Genomic DNA, 14,633 nt, shown 5'->3' with positions numbered 1-14,633 from the left:
CAGGGCCGTCTCCCTGTCTCTAAGAGGAGGTGCTGGGAGGGTGGGAGCCCACACCTGGTGGCCGGGGTGTGAGCTCTCCCAGACACAAGCCCAGTGCGCTGGGGACACGGTGGACCTGGGCATCACCCCCCAGTCTCCAGCGGGTCACTGGGACTGCTGCTCAGCATGTACTTCCTGCCCACTCCGGGCTGGTGTGGCAGGGTGCTGCTGCCTCGCCCCTCACCCACAGTGCCGGTCACTGGCTCGGCCATGACCCCAGCGAGCGACAACCCCCGCCCCGCAGGAGCAGACAGAGGGGACGAATTCCTGGCAGTGACAGTGACGCAGGCACTGACAGCTTTGAGCAGCAGGGGGCAGGGGCCTGTGTCCCTGGGTTATTGGCTCGCGGACGCAGCCCAAGCCGGTTCTGTGCTGTCACAGCACCGTGGGGGGTAACGGCTACACAACAGAAATGACCAGCTCGCGGTCCTGGGGACAGGGAGCCCAGGACCCACAGCCGGTGGGAGCGGGGGGCACGAGGGCGGCAGGGGGCAGAGGGGCGGCCCCTCCTGTGAGCTCGCCCTGCCCCCGCCCGCTCGCCTCCATGCTGGTGCGGGAGACGTGCTGGGACACGTAGGGACACGCGGCTGGGGCCAGGTCCCCTCCCCCCCATGTAGGGAGCAGGGCCGGCCACAGCAGGCCCAGCCGACCACAGCACCCCAAAGGCACTGCTACAGGGAGCTGAGCATGGGGGGCGCTCATGAGCCGGCCCCTCACAGCCCTGCCCAGAAGTGTGAGTGACAGCCCACCGGGCAGGCTGCAGCTTCAGGGCCAGGGCCACGCAGAGCAAAACAAGCATCAGAGCCTTGGGGTTCTCGCTGCTGGGGCCTTCTGTGCATGAACACTGGCTGTCCACAGCCGCCCACAGAGCCCACAGTGTCCACAGCCATCCACAGCTGCCCACAGCCGCCCACAGCGTCCACAGCCGCCCACAGAGTCCACAGCCGTCCACAGAGCCCACAGTGTCCACAGCCACTCACAGCCGCCCACAGTGTCCACAGCCGTCCACAGAGCCCACAGTGTCCACAGCCACTCACAGCCGCCCACAGTGTCCACAGCCGTCCACAGAGCCCACAGTGTCCACAGCCATCCACAGCCTCTCACAGCCGCCCACAGCGTCCACAGCGTCCACAGCCGTCCACAGCCGTCCACAGAGCCCACAGCCGCCCACAGCGTCCACAGCCATCCACAGCCATCCACAGCCGTCCACAGCTGTCCATGGCCATCGGGCAGGCACCTGCCAGGTCCTGAGTCACCATGGCCAGGAACAGAACTCGCAGACAGCACCCAGGGCAGGGAGGGGCTCCTGCGCGAGGTCCCTAGGAAGCTTGGGGCCCCGCCAGGCAGGCAGGCAGAAGCCACATTGAGCCATTAGGGCTGTGAGGGCTACCCCCACCCAGCTCAGGAGCCGGCAGGCGGGTCGGGGGAGGGGAGGCTCCAGCCGCCTGTCAGGAACTTGATCCCAGGCTCTGCTGGGGGGTGGGGCAGTGGGTACCTGGCCAGGTGACAGGCCGGGCAGGTGACAACATGCTGGGCCCCAGGGATGCCGCTCGGTCTGCACCACAGTGGGGGTGGGGAGCCCAGGGAACCCCACTGTCTCTTGAGCCACAGGCTGGGGGGCAGATGAGGGCTCTGTGGTGGGCGCCGTGGGGACTGAGGGAGATCTGGGGTGGGACACGTGGCTGCCACCTGGAAGGCAGGGTCACAGGGCTCCAGACAGGGGAGGCCCCCCTCACTGTGGCCGCCTGCTCCCTGCAGGGCCCAGCCTTGGCCACTGAGTACACAAAGGCTGCTCCTGGAACTGGCGCTGGAGGAGTCGGGGGCCTGGGGTGGGCAGGGGGCTGACAGGGGTGGAGGGGTGGGTGGGGGCAGGAGAGACTAAGGGGGGTGGGCAGGGATAGGAGGAGGTAAGAGTGGGTGGAGGGGTGGAGGGGTGGAGGGGTGGGTGGGGGTAGGAGAGAGTAAGAGGGGGTAGGCAGGGATAGGAGGAGGTAAGAGTGGGTGGAGGGGTGGAGGGGTGGAGGGGTGGGTGGGGGTAGGAGAGAGTAAGAGGGGGTGGGCAGGGGTAGGAGGGGTGGAGGGGGCGGAGGGGTGGGCAGGGGTGGCAGGTGTAAGAGAGGGTAAGAGCCAGCCGGCGCCGCAGCTCACTAGGCTAATCCTCTGCCTTGCGGTGCCGGCACACCAGGTTCTAGTCCCGGTTGGGGCGCCGGATTCTATCCCGGTTGCCCCTCTTCCAGGCCAGCTCTCTGCTGTGGCCCAGGAAGGCAGTGGAGGATGGCCCAAGTGCTTGGGCCTTGCACCCCATGGGAGACCAGGAGAAGCACCTGGCTCCTGCCATAGGATCAGCGCGGTGCGCCAGCCGCAGCGCACCGGCTATGGCAGCCATTGGAGGGTGAACCAACGGCAAAGGAAGACCTTTCTCTCTGTCTCTCTCTCTCTCACTGTCCACTCTGCCTGTCAAAAAAAAAAAAAAAAAGAGGGTAAGAGCAGGTGGAGGGGTAGAGGGGTGGGGGTGGCAGGGGTGCGCAGGAGGTGGAGGGGATGGGAGGGGGTGGGCAGGGGTAGGAGGAGGTAAGAGGGGATGGAGAAGTGGAGGGGTCGGGGGGTAGGAGGGAGTAAGAGGGGGTGGGAAGGGGTAGGAGTGGGTAAGAGTGGGTGGAGGGGTGGGTGGGGGTGGTGCTCCCCGAGGTCTGGGCGGCTCTGCTGCAGGCACTTGGCCTGGCTGTGCCCAGAGCCCACAGAGGGTGGCATCTGTTGGCTGCTCCTGCCACCGGCGGTGAGGAGCAGGGGCTGGGGCAGGGGTGCTGCCCCCGGGTGACGCGGGCCTGGCTGCTCCGGGCTGGGGCAGGGGTGCAGTCCCTGGAGTGATGAGGGCCTGGCTGCTGGGGCAGGGGTGCTGTGTCTGGGGCTCTGGACTGGGGCAGGGGTGCAGTCCCTGGAGTGATGTGGGCCTGGCTGCTCCGGGCTGGGGCAGGGGTGCTGTGTCTGGGTGACGTGGGCCTGGAGTGATGTGGGCCTGGCTGCTCCGGGCTGGGGCAGGGGTGCTGTGTCTGGGTGATGCGGGCCTGGCTGCTCTGGACTGGGGCAGGGGTGCTGTCCCCGGGTGATGCGGGCCTGGCTGCTCCGGGCTGGGACAGGGGTGCTGTGTCCGGGTGATGCGGGCCTGGCTGCTCTGGACTGGGGCAGGGGTGCTGCCCCCGGGTGACGCAGGCCTGGCTGCTCCGGGCTGGGGCAGGGGTGCTGCCCCCGGGTGACGGGGGCCTGGCTGCTCTGGGCTGGGGCAGGGGTGCTGTCCCCGGGTGACACAGGCCTGGCTGCTCTGGGCTGGGGCAGGGGTGCTGTCCCTGGAGTGATGCGGGCCTGGCTGCTCTGGGCTGGGGCAGGGGTGCAATCCCTGGGGTGATGAGGGCCTGGCTGCTCTGGGCTGGGGCAGGGGTGCAATCCCTGGGGTGATGAGGGCCTGGCTGCTCTGGGCTGGGGCAGGGGTGCAGTCCCTGGGGTGATGAGGGCCTGGCTGCTCTGGGCTGGGGCAGGGCACACGTGGTGCGAGAGGCTTGGGTTTCCAGCAGGAGCCTGGTGGAGGGCAGGGGTCAAGTCTCGTACGTTCTCTCGGCCCTGGTCACAGGGAGGCCCGGGCAGGGCCTGGCATGGGCCATGGCGGCTCTCACGGCACAGCCCCGTCTCCCTCCCCTGTCCTCCCAGGACACAGATCTGCTGTGTGTGTGCTCATGGCATGTGTGTGATGTGTGTGTGTGTGTGTCCATCAGGCTTCCGTGTGTTCACAAGGGGTGTACCCATGGCGTGTGTGTGTGTGTGCTTGCCCATGGCAGGTACGTGCATGTGTGTAGTGTGTGTGTCTGTGGTGTGTGTGTGGCATGCGTGTGCGTTCCCACGGTGTGTGTCTGTGTGGTGTGTGTGTGTGTGCCCACGGTGTGTGTCTGTGTGGTGTGTGTGTGCCCATGGTGTGTGTATCTCTGTGGTGTGTGTGTGGTATGTGTGTGGCATGCGTGTGTGTGCCCACGGTGTATGTCTGTGTGGTGTGTGTGTGTGCCCATGGTGTGTGTATCTCTGTGGTGTGTGTGTGTATGGCGTGTGTGTGCCCACGGTGTGTGTATCTCTGTGGTGTGTGTGTGGTATGTGTGTGTGTGTGCCCACGGTGTGTGTCTGTGTGGTGTCTGTGTGGTATGTGTGTGGCATGTGTGTGTGTGCCCACGGTGTGTGTCTGTGTGGTGTGTGTGTGGCATGTGTGTGTGTGTGCCCACGGTGTGTGTCTGTGTGGTGTGTGGTGTGTGTGTGGCGTGTGTGTGTGTGCCCACGGTGTGTGTCTGTGTGGTGTGTGTGTGGCGTGTGTATGTGTGCCCATGGTGTGTGTCTGTGTGGTGTGTGTTTGGCATGTGTGTGTGTGTGCCCACGGTGTGTGTCTGTGTGTGTGCCCATGGTGTGTGTATCTCTGTGGTGTGTGTGTGGTATGTGTGTGGCATGTGTGTGTGTGTGCCCACGGTGTGTGTCTGTGTGGTGTGTGGTGTGTGGTGTGTGTGTGTGTGCAGGTGGGTGCAGGCTGTCCTAGGCGGGCACCCCTGGTTCTCTCCGGGCCCTGCCAGGACTTCCTGGGCGTCCAGTGGCACTGGGCGAGCTCTGCCCGTGGGACCGCACCTTGGCAGCTGAGGCCGTGCTGAGTCCCGCGGCCGCTCCCGGCCGCTCCTTCCTCCCTTCCCCCCTTCCCCCTGCCCCGGACCGCGGGGCCCGGGGCCCGAGGGAGGAGAACCGAGAATTCGGCCCCGCAGCCCCCACCCCAGGCACGGCAGGGGCTGCTGGCCGTGGCACTGGTGGCCAACCCGGCTGAGAGGCAGCACCTGGGCTGGCGCGTGGCCGGGAGGGCCCCGTGTTCCTTCGCTTGTTTCTAAGCTGGGACCAGCGCGCCCAGGGTCAGGCCCGCAGGGATGGCGACACGGGGGCCACAGCGTGGCCTGCACACCTGGGACCCAGGGCGTGGCCCCCAGGTGCGAGGCAGGGGGACCCCAGGACCTCAGGCCGCCAGCCCGAGGGGATGCCTGGAGCCTGATGGCTTGGGGGGAGGGGGAGCCATCCTGCCAACCAGCCTCCTCGGAGAGGACCCACCTGCTGCAGGAGCCCCCAGACTCCCACCCCGGCTGTGCCCCTCTCTCTGTTCCTGGGACTGCCAAACCTCCGTGCTGTGCTGTGGCCCCACAGCCTCCCAGGGTCCTGGCCTGGCTGGGCCACGTCCCCGCAGCCACTGGTCAGCATTCAGCTCCTCCTTGTCCAGGTCCAGGCCACGCAGGGTCGGCTCAGGCCCCTCCTCCCGCCTGCCCCTGCTTCTCCCGTGTCCGGAGAGCAGGAAGGGCCAGGCGCCACCTTGGGACGATGCTAACAGACTCACTAATCAAGGCCGGAACGAACACAGTATGCACGGCCCTGGAAGGTTCTCCTCCCCCTGCCCGGCAGGTCCAGGGTGGTTTCCATGACAACCTGGGGGCTGGGACCCTGGGAAGGGGAAAGCCCCGGCAGGAAGAGGCCCCGACTTCCTGTGAGCCTCCAGCGAGAGGTCAGGAGGCTCCTCCCCGGGGGGCTCCCCCCGCAGCTGCCGGAGCCCTGTCCCCGGTGGGCGCCGGAGTGGACGCACTTCCTCCCTCCAGATGTGCTGCCCCTGGGAGTCGCCGAGTGCCATGCACCTGGCGGGGGTTTCTCCTCCGATGGCGGGGGGGGGGGGGGAGTGGCCCCACAGGAGGCTGGAAGTCCCCTTGGCTGCCGGCTTGGCCGGCTCCGGCAGGAAGCAGACACTGCTTTCAAATGGGCTGCTGGGGGGGCCTGGTGGGGCGCCCTGACCGTGAGGGCCCTGTCGCCCTGTGTCGGGGGCCCTGCATGCACCCCTCCCCACCACCATCAGGATTCTCGGGAAACATAACCAGCAGGATCTGCTGTGTCCCTGGGCTCCACATTCTTGGAATCAGTCAGCCCGGGACGGAAAATATTCAGGGAAAATTGCGTGTGCTCTGCCCAGGCAGAGCCGGGATCCAGGACGCCCCTGGGCTAAGGGGGCTCGGGTCCCTGAGATCTGGTGTTGTCTCATCCCTGGGCCACGGAGGACCCGGGCACAGCATCGCCGTCACAGGACTGGGAGTGACGAGGAGACGTGGCCGCCCGTCCCACCTGCTGCAGGCTGGGCGCAGACGCGGCACCCACGGGGTGGGGGCACCGCTCGAGTGCACACAACCATCTTTGGCTTTTACGACTTTTGTGGAGAGACAGAGAGCCCCCGTCTGCGGTTCACTCCCACAGTGAATAGCCCACAGTGGCCAGGGCTGGGCCAAGTTCAAAGCCAGGAGCCAAGAATTCAACCTGGGTGTCCCACATGGGTGGCAGGCACCTCCTCCCTGAGTCCTCGCCACTGCCTCCCGGGGCCTGCGTGGAGCGGAGGCTGGAGGCGGGAGCCGGGGCCGGGACTTGAACCCAAGTACTGCAACATGGGGTTAGGGCTATGCTTACTCCCTGAAGGACGTGGGGCTGGAGCCTCGGCCGGAGCCCATGCAGCCCTCGAGGTGAAAGTGCCTTTTCCCAGGGAGCAGGGGAGCAGCCCTCACACCCCAGCCTTGCTCCTCCCTCCCGGCTGCCTGCTCGGCCAGTCCTGGGAGGCGGGAGCCCGGAGCCCGGGAGCAGAGCAGCCAGGACGGGGACCCGCACTCCAGCTCACCAGCCCGGATCCTGGATCTGCGGGCTCCAACCCACGCGGGCGGCCTCCCTGGCTTCCTGGGCCCGGTGTCCAGGGTGCTCAGAGGTGAGAGGGCTCCGCAGCTCAGGCAGCCGCACCCACAGGGCTTGGCCGGGGCTAGCCGAGGACTCGGGGTGCGGTAGCCAGCAGGCCAGGCTGCGGAGCCTAACAAACCCGCTCACGGCAGCGCCTGCCCCTGCACTGCCACGGTGGCGCCGCCTCCAGGGACATGACCAGTGGAAGAGGTGGAGGTGGCACCCGGCGTGGCCACACCCACGTGACTCCTGCTCACAGGTCATTGGTTTGTGGCCAGTCACGTGACTGTGGCCTGCTGCAAAGGAAGCTGGGAGCAAGGGCGGGGCCTGGGGCGTCTGGCACAGGACAGGCAGGAGCGCTCCTGCGGCTGTGACTTGGCATTGGAGTAGGTGCCGAGCGTCCCCCAGGCTTCACATGGTCAGGGTGGGGGCCTCGGCGTGGCTTCCTACGCAGGAGCCCCCGGGCTGGAGTCCTGCTGGCTCCCTAGGGAACACGGACACACACACACACACACACACACACTGCCCCAGGCCACGCCCACCCAGCTGCCCCTGGCCGGCCTGAGTGCCCTCCCAACATGGCCCTGGCTCCCCCCAGACTGAGCGGCCGAGGAGGGCAGAGCCCCGAGCCCTCTGCTGCCACTCTCCACCACACGGAGCAGCCAGTCGGTGACACCAGACCGGCAGGCAGGGTCCTGCCGCGTGTCCCCTGAGCCGGGCCACGGCATGGCCAGCCAGGAACACGTGCTCCAGTCAGACTCTGCTCCACGTGTCTCCAGACATGGTGGGCTGAGCAGAGCGGAGGCCCCTCCTGGGTGGGCGCAGGCCCCCTGAAAACCTGCTGGGACGGAGGCTGAGGGAGGGAGGCCTCGAGGGTGGGACGGGGGTCCTCTCTTGCTGGGGACCGGGACCTCAGCCCCTGGGCCCCTGGCCTCAGGCCCGCAGGGCAGACCGGGGCTCCCCGGCCTCTCCTCCATCCAGCACTGGGCGTCCGTTCCTCTTCTCGGCAGGACCCAGGACGGGAGGCAGTGCCGGCTCTCTGCTGAGCGTGCTGCGACAGCCCTGGGAGGCGTCGCTAGGGACCGTGGGTGACCCCGAGCCCCGGAGCCTGCTCAGTCTCCCCACCCACTGGGGGAGCAGGAGGTCCGCTGCCTGGGGTGGGTGGTGCCCGGCTAGAAGGACCCTGAGCACGCACGGGGAACGTTCGGCTGAGGTTCTGCAGCTGTGGCTCTCACAGCTGCCCGCTGGCCAGGGATACCCTGGGCTGATAACAGCGGGCCCTGGAAACCGTGGACGCAGACAAACGTCCTGCCTGGCCAGACCCCCCCCTTTCCATGGCAGCATGCGGGGCTCCACCCACGCACACAACACCCCCCCTAGGCCGGGGCTGTCCGTCACCAGGAGCTGACCGCTTTGAACACCCGTCCCGGCCGTGCCGTGCTGCCGAACCCACCATGAAGTCTTCGCTGCCCTGAGCGGCTGGCGTGGTGCCACTCCCGACACGGGCAGCAGGGACCCACCCTGGTAGCTGTCTCCACCGTGTCCCAGGGCTGCCCTGGCAGGAGGCGCTGCTGGGAGCTGGAGCCAGGGGCCCCAGGGCCGGGCGCAGGTGTCCTGACCTCGAGGCCAAACCAAACCCCCCCCGAGCTCCAGCGCCTGCTCCACTTCTGAGACGGGCTGTCCCCGGCAGCAGCCAGAGGAGCAGGCAGCAAGGGGAGTTTCTTGGCTTCACGGCACCACCGGGCCAGCAGCTGCAGGCGTGGCTGGACCCAGGACCCCAGGGACAGCCTCCAGGCCCTGAGCAGCTGCCACAGCCGGCTGGGACCCTGCCGGGGGGACCACAGACCCAGGGTCCGACACCCCCTTCAGATTTGCCGTCTGCTGTCCCAAGGTGAACTTTGCAGGCCTACGTTCTGGCCTGGAGTGGAGCAGGATGGGAAGAGCAGGTGGAAGAGGGGCCACGGGGCCAGGGAGGCCACCTCTGCCCCACGGGCACTTCTGCTGCAAAGCTGGGACCATGACAGAGGACAGAGCCAGGGCCCCAGGCCGCCTGGTGGTCCTTGCAGGCGCCCCTCGCGTCCCTGGGCTCTCACGCTCCGGTCACTCCAGCCTCCTCCCAGGGGAGGGGGTGGCCAGGCAGCACAACCGAGCAGTCCCTCCCTCCATGCCAGGAGCTGGGCAAGGGGCTGCACACAGAGAGACAGAGCAAGCACAGCACCCCACCCCAGCCCCGCCCCCGCTCACCCCTGGGCCGGGCAGCCGCCTTCTCCCGTCCTTTCTCCCTCCCGTCTCGAAACTGCTGACCCTCAGTCTCGAGCAGAGAGGAGGTTCAGCCACAGCACAGCCAGGGTTCTGACAATCATGGGGCCACATAACACTGCAGGCACCCAGCCCGGGCCTGGCCACAGAGTGGCCGAAAAATCAGCTCCTCTGGGGGGCTGCTGATCTGGTGGGAGAAAAATGTAGTGTTACCTAAGGCCATGGCCACTGCGTGGACAGAGCCGCCCAGCCCCCATGATGCACAGAGCTCCCACCCCACTGTGCACAGAGCCCCACCCCACCATGCACAGAGCCCCCAGCCCACCATGCACAGAGCCCCCAGCCCACCGTGCACAGAGCCCCCACCATGCACAGAGCCCCCACCCCACCATGCACAGAGCCCCCACCCCACCATGCACAGAACCCCCACCATGCACAGAGCCCCCACCCCACCATGCACAGAGCCCCCACCATGCACAGAGCCCCCACCATGCACAGTGCCCCCACCCTCACCATGCACAGAGCCCCCACCCCACCATGCACAGAGCCCCCACCCCACCATGCACAGAACCCCCACCATGCACAGAGCCCCCACCCCACCATGCACAGAGCCCCCACCATGCACAGAACCCCCACCATGCACAGAGCCCCCACCCTCACCATGCACAGAGCCCCCACCCCACCATGCACAGAGCCCCCACCCCACCATGCACAGAGCCCCCACCCTCACCATGCACAGAGCCCCCAGCACACCATGCACAGAGCCCTCACACCCCACCATGCACAGAGCCCCCACCATGCACAGAGTCCCCACCCCACTGTGCACAGAGCCCCCAGCCCACCATGCACAGAGCCCCCACCCCCACCATGCACAGTGCCCGCACCCCACCATGCACAGTGCCCCCACCCTCACCATGCACAGAGCCCCCACCATGCACAGAGTCCCCACGCCACCATGCACAGAACTCCCACCCCACCATGCACAGAGCCCCCACCCTCACCATGCACAGAGCCCACACCATGCACAGAGTCCCCACCCCACCATGCACAGAACTCCCACCCCACCATGTACAGAGCCCCCACCCCACCATGCACAGAGCCCCCAGCCCACCATGCACAGAGCCACACCCCACCATGCACAGAGCCCCCACCATGCACAGAGTCCCCACCCCACTGTGCACAGAGCCCCCAGCCCACCATGCACAGAGCCCCCACCCCCACCATGCACAGTGCCCCCACCCTCACCATGCACAGAGCCCCCACCCCACCATGCACAGAGCCCCCACCCCACCGTGCACAGAGCCCCCACCCCACCATGCACAGAACTCCCACCCCACCATGCACAGAGCCCCACCCCACCATGCACAGAGCCACACCCCACTGTGCACAGAGTCCCACCCCACCGTGCACAGAGCCCCCAGCCCACCATGCACAGAGCCCCCACCTCACCATGCACAGAGCCCCACACCCATCATGCACAGAGCCCCAGCCCCACCATGCACAGAGTCCCCACCCCACTGTGCACAGAGCCCCCAGCCCACCATGCACAGAGCCCCCACCCCCACCATGCACAGTGCCCCCACCCTCACCATGCACAGAGCCCCCACCCCACCATGCACAGAGCCCCCACCCCACCGTGCACAGAGCCCCACCCCCACCATGCACAGAGCCCCCACCCTCACCATGCACAGAGCCCACACCCCACCATGCACAGAGCCCCCACCCCACCGTGCACAGAGCCCCACCCCACCATGCACAGAGCCCCACCCCACCATGCACAGAGCCCCCACCCCACCATGCACAGAGCCCCACCCCACCATGTACAGAGCCCCCAGCCCACCGTGCACAGAGCCCCCACCCCCACCATGCACAGAGCCCCCATCCCACCATGCACAGAGCCCCCACCCTCACCATGCACAGAGCCCCCACCCCACCATGCACAGAGCCCCACTCCACCATGTACAGAGCCCCCAGCCCACCATGCACAGAGCCCCCACCCCCACCATGCACAGTGCCCCCACCCTCACCATGCACAGAGCCCCCACCCCACCATGCACAGAGCCCCCACCCCACCGTGCACAGAGCCCCACCCCCACCATGCACAGAGCCCCCACCCTCACCATGCACAGAGCCCCCACCCCACCATGCACAGAGCCCCCACCCCACCGTGCACAGAGCCCCACCCCACCATGTACAGAGCCCCCAGCCCACCGTGCACAGAGCCCCCACCCCACCGTGCACAGAGCCCCCATCCCACCATGCACAGAGCCCCCACCCTCACCATGCACAGAGCCCCCACCCCACCATGCACAGAGCCCCACCCCACCATGTACAGAGCCCCCAGCCCACTGTACACAGAGCCCCTACCCTCACCATGCACAGAGCCCCCACCCCACCGTGCACAGAGCCCCCACCCCACCATGCACAGAGCCCCCACCCCACCATGCACAGAGCCCCCACCTCACCATGCACAGAGCCCCCACCCTCACCATGCACAGAGCCCCACACCCATCATGCACAGAGCCCCCACCCCACCGTGCACAGAGCCAACACCCTCACCATGCACAGAGCCCCCACCCCACCATGTACAGAGCCCCCACCTCACCATGCACAGAGCCCCCAGCTCACCATGCACAGAGCCCCCACCTCACCATGCACAGAGCCCCACACCCATCATGCACAGAGCCCCAGCCCCTGCACGTGGAGAGTCCTTGTCCAGAAAGAAGTCAGGTGAAGACAAGCAGAGCCGGGACCTGGGGTCAAAGCAGGACTCAGGCCATCCTTCGAGCTCCTGGGTCCAGCCATGCCTGAAGCTGTCTCCGGATGAAGCTGCCGTGTAGGCCGACCTCACCCTTCCCACTTCCTCCCTCTGTTGAGACCCCAGTGCCCCGGACCCCTTGCCAAACAGGGAAGCTGCACGGGGAGCCTGTGAAACAGACCAGAGGGTTCCCCGGCTTGCAGCCTCTTCCACCACAAAGCCCAGCCCGGCGCCCCGTGCGCAGTCCCGACACAGCGGCCCCTCCGCCCCAGTGAGGCAGCCTGTTTGTCAAGATCTGTCCCCGCCTCCTTGTTCCAATTCCTTTCTGGGGGCTACAAAAGGCCAGAACCCCGAATCCTCCAAACCCACACAGCACTCAGAGGGCCCAGGTGAGGCAGAGCTGGCCCTGAGGTGACAGCATGCTGTCATGGTGGGACCCAGCGTCTGAGGCGTCCCCAGGGACCCAGTGTCTGCGGCGTCCCCAGGGACCCAGTGTCTGTGCAGTGACCCCAGGGACCAAGTGTCTGTGCAGTGACCCCAGGGACCCAGTGTCTGCGGCGTCCCCAGGACACCCAGTGTCTGTGCAGTGACCCCAGGGACCCAGTGTCTGTGGTGTCCCCAGGGACCCAGTGTCTGTGCAGTGACCCCAGGGACCCAGTGTCTGTGGCGTCCCCAGGACACCCAGTGTCTGTGCGGTGTCCCCAGGGACCCAGTGTCTGTGCAGTGACCCCAGGGACCCAGTGTCTGCGGCGTCCCCAGGACACCCAGTGTCTGTGCAGCGTCCCCAGGGACCCAGTGTCTGTGCAGTGACCCCAGGGACCCAGTGTCTGCGGCGTCCCCAGGACACCCAGTGTCTGTGCAGCATCCCCAGGGACCCAGTGTCTGTGCAGTGACCCCAGGGACCCAGTGTCTGCGGCGTCCCCAGGGACCCAGTGTCTGCGGCGTCCCCAGGGACCCAGTGTCTGTGCAGTGACCCCAGGGACCCAGTGTCTGTGGTGTCCCCAGGGACCCAGTGTCTGTGCAGCGTCCCCAGGACACCCAGTGTCTGTGCAGCATCCCCAGGACACCCAGTGTCTGTGCAGTGACCCCAGGGACCCAGTGTCTGTGCAGTGACCCCAGGGACCAAGTGTCTGTGCGGTGACCCCAGGGACCCAGTGTCTGCGGTGTCCTCAGGGACCCAGTGTCTGTGGCGCCCTCAGGGACCCAGTGTCTGTGCAGCGTCCCCAGGGACCCAGTGTCTGCGGCGTCCCCAGGGGAAATCCGCGGTGCGGCTGCAGACCAGGTGGGGCAGGCACGAGAGGGCTGGTGGCCTGCAGACAGGAGGGGAGCTGGCCCCATCCGCGCCCGGCGCCCTCAGCTGTCCCACGAGGCTGCTGGGTTGGACTCAGGGACTGGGCACACACACACACACCCATGCACACGCACACACACCCCCATGCACACGCACACACACACACCCCATGCACACGCACACACCCATGCACACACCCCCATGCACACGCACACACCCCCATGCACACACACACCATGCACACACACCATGCACACACACCATGCACACACACCCACACACATACCCATGCACACACCCACGCACACACACACCCACGCACACACATACCCATGCGCACACCCATGCACACGCACACACCCACGCACACACATGCGCACACTCGCGTGCGCACGCACACACACACTCAGCTTTCTGCCTGGAACTGAGCCCCTCCCCCTAGCTTCCCTGCTCCCGAGAACCTGGGTCGTGGAGGAGACCCGGCCCCAGCCTCCAGGGGTCTCAGCGGGCAGCTGGCCTGGCCTGGGGCTGCTCAGCGACCACAGCCCCGGGAGCCCCTCCCCCTCTCACACACCTGTCCAGGCGGCCTGAACACCCGTCCCTGCAGAGCCCTGACTGGCGCACCAGGGCTGTGGGACAGGTGCTGAGCCCAGCTCCCTGGGCCACGGCCATCGGGGGACTTGGAAGGGGCAGGGCCTGGTCACCCCAGAGAAGCAGCCTGGAAGGCGGCACCCCTGTCTCCCATCCCGATCCCGGGGTTACACACCCCCGCCGTGAGGAGCGGGGCCCTCCCCAAGTCCTGCCTCCCTCTCCCAAAGCCCCTATGAGCTGTGGGAGACCCCTGCTCCCCGGCCCCCGGTCCCTGCCTTGGCCTCTGGGGCAGCCCCCGCCTCTCTCAGAGGGGCTGCGCGGCTGGTGCTGCTGGTGCTGCCTTGGGACTACCAGATTCCCGTCTCACTGGGGAGCCCCTCCCCTACATCAGCCCCACCAGCCCCTGCCCAGCTGCCCCGAGGAGGCTGCAGGGGGTCCCAGCAGCACAGATCCCAGCGCCACGCTGGCACCAGCATGGGCTGGCCCGACCAGCTCCGCGTGTCCTCATCCCCAGGTGACAGCACGGCCTGGGGGCGGGGCGGGGGAGCCTGCGGTGAGTCACTCCGGAGCTTGTGCCCGCCCGACCCGCCCGTCCAGCCGGGACTCCCTGCTCTTCCTCGGTGGAAGGCCATGGCAGGTGTCCGAGGTCACAAGTGAGGAGCCTCCCGGGCAGCCTCGGGCAGAGGGTGCTGGAGGCGGCTCTGCTGAGGACAACCGACATCAGCCACAGCGCCCGAGGCCCCGGGCACAGCCAACATTGGCCCCTCGCTGCTGGGCTGCAACCCACCTGCCGCAGACTGGCAGCTTCCTCGGTGGCGCCTGTGTCCCAGGTGCGCCTTCCCGGCGACAGCACCTGAGGCTCTCAGGAGCCTTTGGCCCAGAACCGCAGGCGCCAGCCAGCCGGCACGGCGCTGGGCTCAGGGGCCTGGCCGG

The sequence above is a fragment of the Lepus europaeus genome, chromosome 2, assembly GCF_033115175.1.
Source record: "Lepus europaeus isolate LE1 chromosome 2, mLepTim1.pri, whole genome shotgun sequence".
NCBI lineage: Eukaryota > Metazoa > Chordata > Mammalia > Lagomorpha > Leporidae > Lepus > Lepus europaeus.
Note: the sequence above shows the minus strand (reverse complement) of the source record.